The sequence below is a fragment of the Protopterus annectens genome, chromosome 14.part0, assembly GCF_019279795.1.
Source record: "Protopterus annectens isolate FY-2018-M chromosome 14.part0, PAN1.0, whole genome shotgun sequence".
Taxonomy (NCBI): Eukaryota; Metazoa; Chordata; order Ceratodontiformes; family Protopteridae; genus Protopterus; species Protopterus annectens.
Window position 1 is genome coordinate 285,114,590 of NC_056748.1, and position 7,260 is coordinate 285,121,849.

Below are 7,260 nucleotides of genomic sequence, written 5' to 3' on the forward strand. Positions count from 1 at the left end.
GCTTCATTAATTTTGTATCCCAAAAAGGTATATGAAACTATCTCAAATTGTTCCACAATACTGTAATGTCTCTTTTTTGTTTTGTCAGGTATAAAATAATATCATCTGCAAATAGAGCCAACTTTTCTTGACTACCATATGTCCCTTATTTTCTTTGCCAATGGCTCTAAATATAATGCAAATAACAAAGGGGAAAGAGGACACCCCTGTCTGGTTCCTCTGCTCAAGCAAAAATTATCAGAGAAGACCCCACCCATTTTAATTTTTACCTCTGATCCCTCATATATCCCCCTGATCAATCTTATATATTTTTTTAGGAAATGCAAATGCTTCCACTGCCCTATTCACAGAGTCCCAACTTACTCTGTCACATGCTATCTCTGCATCAAGACCCACCAACAACAATGATATTTTCTTATATTCTGCTCCTGTCTGGATCATCATTATTCTGTTAATGTTGTCAAATGTTTACCTCCTCTCCACAAAACCACATTGATCCATATCTATCACTTTTGGCATTACTTTTGTCATTCTTTTAGCCATTGTAGACATGAACACTTTATAATTATGGTTTAGTATTTAAATTGGCCTGTATAAAGCTTTATCTTCTGGATCTTTGCCCTCTTTAGGTATTACAGCTACCACTGCTTTCTTCCAGGATACTGGTGCTTCTCCTATTAAAATACTGTTAAACAAAACCTTCCAGATTTTTGTCAGTTTTTCCCCCTCCTAGTTTCCAAACTTCCACAGGAATACCATCTACCTCTGGGGACTTTCCTGGAGACTGATTATACATCACAATTTTTATCTCATCTCCTGCTATCCTAACAGTTAGTAATTGAGCCTCATCTATCTCTAGCCTTGGCATATTGAATTTTTGCATAAACATTTCCATTTGTATCTTTACTTGTTTTCCATATTTCTATGCTTTATACAGACTTTCATAGAATTTCCAAAATATTTTGAATACCTCTACAAGATCTCTTGTTACCTCCCATGTTATAGGCTCCCTAAGCTTGACAACAGTCCTTTCTACTGCCTGAGTTGTGCTAAAAGTTTTTCTGCTGTAGTGGTATTATCAAAAAAGAGTTGCTTAACAGCAATCTTACTGAACTCATATATGTTATCAAGGTAATCCCTTATTTTGTGCTTAGCATTCTGCAGTTGATCCTGTTCTTGCTCTGTGAGATTCTCCCAATTCTGCAATAATATAACATTTGTTAGTCCCTCTAAATAATTCTTGTTACTTCTTAACCATGGCTCCCTTTCTTTTGTTTCCACCATATTTTTAAATTCCACCTAAATTTTATCCCACTCCCTAACTATATTTTAGAAGTAATTTATATCCTCTTGTATACCTCCTGAATAACCTCCATTACCCATTCCTTAAATTCATCTATTTTCAAACGATAGATGGGAAAGCATCAGTGTCTCATTTTTATTTCATTACCCTGTATTTTTACTTAAGTTATTATTGGCGCATGATTTGAAATAGCTATTGAGTGAGTATCAAGCCCTTCAACTTAATGCACATGTTCCTGTGAAATGTAAATTCTGTCTAGCCTAGCCCAGTTTTTATACCTTGGGAAATAATATGCAAATTTACTCCAAACTCCTATTACTGAATTCACATCTTCCATGCCAAATATTTTCATATATTTCTTCAAAAAATCTGCCCTCCTTTGTTATACTTTTCCTTCTGGACCCCTTAGAAACATCTTCACTGCTGCACATCAAATTCTAGTCCCCATGTTTAAGTAATATTCCTTGCTGAAAACTGATTATTTGCCCAAGAATTTTCTTAAGCTGCATTACAGCAGTTTTTGGTAGAATAGAAATGCATGCCATTGTAATCCTCCTCCCTTGCTAGTAGCCCCTTAGAACTACAAATCTGCCGCTATTATATTTTTTACCTTCTTCTATCACTATTGGTGTTCCCTTTGCAATTACTATAAGTACTCCTCTTTTCCTTTGTCGAGATATTCTGATGAATAACAATCCTGAAAACCTTTCTTTATCAAATTCACATGTTCAGTTCTTTCCAAGTGTTTCTCCTGTAACATAGCTATTTGCACTCTACATTTTTTAATATAGTTCACTATTCTTTCTTTTTTGTATTTATCTGTGAGACCACTGACATTTAAAGACATTACAGAAAGCACCATTGTATTAAAAAGTTATTATTCCCACCTTTTATATATAACATCTTTTTTGTTAAATGTCTAGTTCCAGCTTTTGTGTTACATGCATACACTGTTTGGTAAGTTGAACTTTTATATAATTTTTTTTTGTGATAGCCATTTGAGCCTGTGTTACAGCTTACAAAACTTTTTGTTTTATTGAAAGCCCTCAAACAAAAATACAAACAAACCCCAAATACACCCCCAAATCTATTAACACACAAAACTGTGTGCATCTTCAAGTATTGAAGTTTTACATTCCTAATAGTAACAAATGTCCCAAACTGACAACTACACTCAGAAACTTGAGTTAACCTAAAAGAAAGGTTACCCATGCTATAACGCATGGTATAGCCTGTGCTTTTACTAAGTGCTACTGGTTTTAGCTTATCTTTTAAGCTCTCCCAGCTGGGAAACCCCCAAATGCTTTCAAAGAACATTATCTCCTAGCCAATTTCTCTTTTCTCTTTTTCCCCAACCAACCACTCTCCACCAGACTGTAACCAGTTTCTCTTTATCAGATTGTCTCCATGGAGACATGAGAACCAGACAGACAATTTCTCTTTATCAGATTGTTTCCATGGAGACATGAGGGCAAGATACATAATTGCTACTAAGTATACATTCATTTGCTAGAAAAAAGCCTCATAATATTCAATATTATTTTTCATTTACTTGCTTTATCATAAAGCTTGTTACTAAATCAGTCAAGAGTGCTTAATCCAGTCATTTCCCCATGCAAGAATGATAAAAAGCACATTAATTTTTCTTTGTCATGCTCTTTTAGCCAGGATTTTTTTCTTTTCTTTTTTTTTTACATTGCTGTGCCTATATTTCTTAAAATTGAACAAGAAGAAAGAGAGAAGGGAGAAAAAAAGGGGAAAAAGAACAGAAACACCCATTTACAATCCCTATTATACTTAAAACAACTGAGAAAACTTTACTTTACAACATGCATATAAAACCATATACCACAAAAATAGTATTATTAAGAATAAAAAAAGGTTTCTTTACTTACAGTTAACTTTCTCCCCTCTCTTCCCCTCCCAAAGCATTTTTATGAACATTAATGACATGAAGTTGGGCATATACTTTAGAGTTCCCTACATGTTTAACAAATTCAGAAAGAGATGACTTATTAAAAACACTAGAACTAAGCGACTACATGAACTAATAAAAGCAAAACCCTTACGGCACAATAACACACCATAATGAGGTTCAAATCATACTAAAAAGACAGCAAAAGTATTTTAAGCTCTTTTGTTCTTTAATAATAAGAACGTTTTCAGAAAAAAACAGTAAAACATACAAACATTTTAAGTACAAGTAGGAAATAATATCAAGATTCCATTGAACCCTTTAAAAAAACCCTTAAGGAGCACCTACACTATAAATCCTCTTGTAAATGCTTTCAAGACAATGGGTAATATTGATAAATTATATACCCGTTAGCTTCGTAGATATCTTAATGGCACATACTTCACTGCTTAGACATACTACCTTGCTATTGTATATTTTACCATATGTATTTGCACATATGTAAATATATTTACCAATGTTTTATTGTAATAACTAAGTGTACACTGTTGGACTGCATGTAGTAACTATATATTGTTATTGACTTATGTACTCTGTTTACATGTGTCATATTGTTTGTTTTATGTTTTGTACCACTTCTGGTACCTGGGTTGTGACTGAAAATAGTTACTGGAACAGTTCACTCATCTGGTTATCAAATGGAAAAATAAAGTAATTTTTTTGAAGCAGAGTAGGCAGAGCATGGAATTTTCTCCCACTAGAGATGATACGATCCACATCTCTAGTAAATTTCAAGGAAAGTTGAACAGTTACTTTGAAGATAAAGTATAAAAATCGGGGGGGGGGGTATGAAAACAATAGTTTGGTACTACCTCTACATAGTCTCTTTGATGCTTACATGAGATGTGTGACTACAATGAAACATTGAAACATTGACTCAGAAGGGTGTAACAGGCAATGCAGCTGTATAGAAAAGAACAAGGCTAGTAAGATGTATGAAAAGCAATAGCAAAGTAAAACGTAGGCGAGCACTATTAGATGAGGACTATGACCTTCTTTCTCTGTCAGAAAAAATAAAATATAAATTATGAGAGAGACTGTGAAACTGAAGAATAACTGGATGAATAGTGACACTCCAAGCCAAATTCCCAAGTGTAGAAGAACAAAATCCAAACTCTGCAGTCCAAACACAACGTTTATTAAGCGCTTTCATCTTGGTCAATCCCAAGACTTCATCAGAGACTGTGAAACTAAAACTGATCAAACAGTCAGAGGATGATTTCAGTAATCAGGCTGAAATAGTAATGTATGTTTCAAGTTTAATATTACCAGATGAGAATAAGTAAGTTGTTTTCACACAACAAATTTAACACCATTTCAAAGGGGAGAATAAAATACTGCTGCCTTCAGCTATTCATAGGAGCTCCAGTATCTTGAGACTCTGGAAGAAAATAAGTTTCCAAGACCAGAATTGTAGCATTTGAATTTCATCAGCGAACTGGAATAGATTTTTGCAAAACTCCTGAAATGATCCCTAAAACCAAGAGACAAAAATGACAAAGAGACGGCTATTCAGGCATTCAAACATTCAGGTGTGTGTATGCTGTGTGTGCATGAGAGAGAGAGAGAGAGAGAGAGAGAGATTGAGAGACAAAGTTTGTGTATGTGTGCATGTCTGTTATGTTTGTGTGTGTGTGTGTGTGTGTGTGTGTGTGTGTGTGTGTGTGTGTGTGTGTGGTGTGTCTGTGTGTGTTATATTGTGTGTGTGTGTGTATGGGTATATGTTTGTGCATATGTCTTTGTGTGTGTGTATGTCTGTGTGTCTGTGCATGTTATGTTTTTGTGTGTGTGTGTGTGTGTGTATGTGTGTGTGGGGGGTTGTGTGTCTGTGCATGTTTTGTTTTTGTGTGTGTGCATGTGTCTGTGCATGTTATGTTTTTGTTTGTATGTGTGTATGTTTATGCATGTTATGTTTGTGTGTGTGTATGTGTGTGTGTCTGTGTGTATGTTTTGTGTGTGTGCATATGTGTGTATGTGCGTGTTATGGTTTTGTGTGTATGTATGTGTGTGTACCTGTGAGTGTTATGTTTTTGTGTGTATGTGTGTCTGTGCGTATTATGTTTTTGTGTGTGCTTCTGTGTGTGTTATGTTTTTGTGTGTATGTGTGTGTGTCTGTGCGTGTTATGTTTTTGTGTGTGTGTCTGTACGTGTTATGTTTTTGCATGTGTGTATGTGCGTGTGTCTATGCATGTTATGTTTTTGTGTGTGTGTGTGTGTGTTATGTTTTTGTGTGTGTCTGTACATGTTATGTTTTTGCGTGTGTGTATGTGTGTGTGTCTGTGCATGTTATGGTTTTGTGTGTGTATGTGTCTGTGTCTATTTGTGTTATGTTTTTGTGTGTCTGTACATGTTATGTTTTTGCGTGTGTGTATGTGTGTGTGTCTGTGTGTGTTATAGTTTTGTTTGTATGTGTGTGTGGCTGTGAGTGTTATGTTTTTATGTTTATATGCGTGTCTGTGCATGTTACGTTTATGTGTGTGTGTCTGTACGTGTTATGTTTTGTGTGTATGTGTCTGTGTTTGTATATGTTATGTTTTTGCATGTGTGTATGTGTGTGTGTCTATTCATATGTTTTTGTGTGTGTGTATGTGTGTGTGTCTGTGCATGTTATGGCTTTGTGTGTTTGTATGTATGTCTGCGTGTTATGTTTTTGCGTGTGTATGTGTGTGTGTGCCTGTATGTGTTATGTTTTTGCGTGTGTGTACTAATGATGATTTGCTCTTCAAACCAAGTGATGATGGTTGTTCACAAATATTAGATATAATATTCACTGTATCTGAACATCAAAAAAGTATTTGGTACTGATATGCAGTAAGTGTTAGGTAGTGTTTTCTTTCTGTCTACAGGTCCATCTAACTGCTATTACTATTTTATCCATTCCTCTGTCTTTTTATCCAGCACTTATTATCTGTCCCATCTCACTGAACCTTTATTATACTGCCTTAATTATGACCTTTTCACCATTTTCAAAATCTGTCAAGTGTTTTCATTGCAGACGTACATCTACTTTTGTTAATCACTTTTGTGTTGCAAGCTTATCCCTTTGTATAAATATGCATTTTTGCTACTTTTTCATTGAAAATCTCTTATGAAGCGAAGTTTCTAAAGTTCCATTTAACCATATTTGTCATCAAGACCAGTATACCAAATTTTCATTCCCAGTCATGTCCCTCCATCATTATTCTGAATCAACTTGTCTTATCCTACCCTTTACACGTTACATGTATAACAAATGACAACTGAATTTGTTTCAGATGATTTAGTAACGGGTGCATGGAGAGCTGGCCCTCGATTATGAAATCGTAGCTACAGCACTTATTGCTGAACAATCAGAAATGGTAAACAACCTATTGAAATGCTCTATGTACAACAAAAGAATAACTCCATTATTGCATAAGGGTGAAGAGCATATATTAATACATACATGATATCCAAACATTCATACTGTATTACTCTGCAAAGGTTTTAAGTATTCAGACACAAATAGCAATGTAAAAATAAGGTCAACATATTTCAAAATGTGTTACATGAGCTGCAGACAACTTTAAGTAAGCCCTTTGCTTTGACTCCCTTTAAGACGCACCCAATACAAAGGTTTTCATCCAAAAGCAATTAACTATGATGAAAAATACCTAGTTTCATGACTCTTTCATGGTTCATTAGATTTCTTATTTTGTTTACTGTGGTATAATTAAGCAATAATCCATGCCTGGGTGTGGGTATGTCAGGATTTACCCATGGTTTCCTGAGTGATCAAACAAAGCCAACTGTGGGTAAATCCTGATATACCCACACCCAGGTGTGGATTATTGCTATTATACAAAAACATTAGTTAAGAAAGAAATTGCTTACCTTTCTTTAATAATTTCTTTATATAATGGTGCTGTAATATTTTTCCATGTTCTTCCGGTTTGCTGTGTACATCAGTATATTGCAGGAGAAGCAACAGAGACGAGAGAATCTCCATTGCTGTTGTTTTGTT

General features: G+C 34.9%; 1 protein-coding gene across 2 annotated transcripts in view; it reads left to right on the plus strand.

The window, feature by feature from the left end:
• Positions 1 to 7,260, plus strand: part of LOC122788953 (pituitary homeobox 3) — a 517,519-nt gene that overhangs the window by 328,067 nt on the left and 182,192 nt on the right. The gene's annotated exons all lie outside the window — the stretch shown is intronic.